The sequence below is a fragment of the Elephas maximus genome, chromosome 4, assembly GCF_024166365.1.
Source record: "Elephas maximus indicus isolate mEleMax1 chromosome 4, mEleMax1 primary haplotype, whole genome shotgun sequence".
NCBI classification, from domain to species: Eukaryota; Metazoa; Chordata; class Mammalia; order Proboscidea; family Elephantidae; genus Elephas; species Elephas maximus.
Genome location: NC_064822.1, coordinates 54,042,991 through 54,045,118, shown reverse-complemented (window position 1 = coordinate 54,045,118; position 2,128 = coordinate 54,042,991). Strand labels below are relative to the sequence as shown.

The window sequence follows — 2,128 nt, the reverse complement described above, 5'->3', positions numbered from 1 at the left end:
GGCTCTGGAGGAAGTTTCTTGTCATCAATCTTCACCTAGTCTAGGAGCTTCTCAACTCAGGGACCCTGAGTCCAAAGGACACGCAATTCTCCTGGCTCTCTTCTTTGTTCTCCATTTTTGGTGACATAAGATTCCCTTGTCTCTCTGCTTGCTTCTCTCTTTTATATCTCAAAAGAGATTGACTCAAGATACAATTTAAGCTTGTGGCTGGGTCCTGTCTCATTAACATACCTGTCTCTAATCCTACTTCATTAACATGATAGAGGTTGGTTTTTCAACACCATAGGAAAATCACATCAGATGATGAAATGGGGATGTGCACACAATACTGGGAATCATGGACTACCCAAGTTGACACACATTTTTGGAGGACATAATTCAATACATTACACTCACCAAAGGTTGGCCCTGGCAGAGGAGGATTTTATCAACCAAGTGTATAATATGACAAATTCTGTGGGTACCAGTCAGCCTCTTTCTCCAGCTGCTGCTGTCATTGCCCAATGGGCTCATGAAAGAAGTGGCCATGATTGAAGTGATGGAGGTTTTGTATGGGCTCGGTAACATGGACTTGCTCTCACCAAGGCCAACCTGGCTACAGTCACTTCTGAGTGCCCAATTTGCCAGCAGCAGAGACCAACACTGAGTCCCCAAATGGCACTATTGCTAAAAGCAATCAGCCAGCAACCTGGTGGCAGGTTGATTACATTGGAAGTCTTCTATCATAGAAAGGGCAGTGTTTAGTTCTTACTGGAATAGACATTTACTCTGGATACGGATTTGCCTTCCCTGAACACATTGCATCTGCCAAAATTACCAACTGTGGACTAACGGAATGCCTTATCCGCCATCATCATTCGTACACAGCATAGCTTTGACTCAAGAACTCACTTCACAGCAAATGAAGTTCAGCAATTGGTCCTTGCTTTATGGAATTCACTGGCCTTACTGTGTTCCCTATCATCCCGAATCAGGGGCTTGATAGCTCAATGTAGTGGTCTTCTAAAGACACAATTATGAGGAGGCACACACAGAGTGGCCTGGCCAGGCATGAAGGCTCTGCCGGCGTGTGGCCACAGCTCAAGTAGTCTGCAGCCTCGGTGGTGAGGTCTTCTCTAGGTTGGCCAGTGTACCCTTGATGCCAGTTAGAGCAGTGTGAAGTGGAGTGGAGGCTGGGACCGGACGCAGGTTGGGTAGGAGACGGACAGGCCGGCTAGCCTGAGGCAGTGGATGCAGCTGCAGTGATGGATGTCTTAGAGTGAAGAGAGCTTTGCACTGTCCATTTCTTCTGCCTCTGATGCATGACATGATGCTGTGTTTGGATATTTAGAGGACATTATCATGGATGACGAGCTCAAGTTACTGCAGAGAAATTTCATGGACAAGTGCTACCAGGAGTTTGAAGACACAGAAGAGAATAAACTCACCTACCTGCCTATTTTTAAGAAATATACTTCTTCAGTAGAAAAGTATATCAAAGAAGAACTGCTGGAGCAGTTCCCTGAATTTAACACGGTGACTTTCACAACAGCATTACAGCACCATAAAGATGAAGTGGCTGGTGACATATTCGACATACTGCTCACATTTATGGATTTTCCGGCTTTTAAAGAAACGTTTCTGGAGTAAGAAGCCCTGGAACTAGACTTAAGCAGTGGTTTAGTGGTGACTTTGTTGTTCAAATCATCTTCTAGGCCAGCTTCCCAGAACAACCTGCAGCACTAGTTTGTACTTCCAGGCTATGGGATCCTGGTGGATATCACCACCCCAATAGACTGGGAGAGGGTAATGATGACAGGAGAATTTATCTTGGAAAGACTGACTCTCTTGCTGTCTTCTGCCACTCTTCATTAATGTTAAGTATTGATGGGTCAACAAGAACATTATTTGACCCTCCTGGGACCTTTCTCCTGAAACACCTTCATGTATTCAGTAATGCTAATACTCCTTCCAGAGTAGACACATCTCAAGTATTCTGAGTCAGATTCCTCTGGATCAAGACCATGTCCAGTATCCCACCTGGGGGGCCCCTCTCCTCACATTTGACACAGCTGTTGACACAACAATTGGTGTGTCAACAGTGTAGAGAAACACACCATCATAAACCCTCTTTGTCCCAGCCAGCTTT

At 45.3% G+C, this 2,128-nt stretch overlaps 1 pseudogene; it reads left to right on the top strand.

The window, feature by feature from the left end:
* The first annotated feature begins 1,266 nt into the window (after positions 1–1,266).
* LOC126075022 (ADP-ribosylation factor-like protein 2-binding protein) lies at positions 1,267–1,725 on the top strand (annotated as a pseudogene).
* Positions 1,726–2,128: the final 403 nt, after the last annotated feature.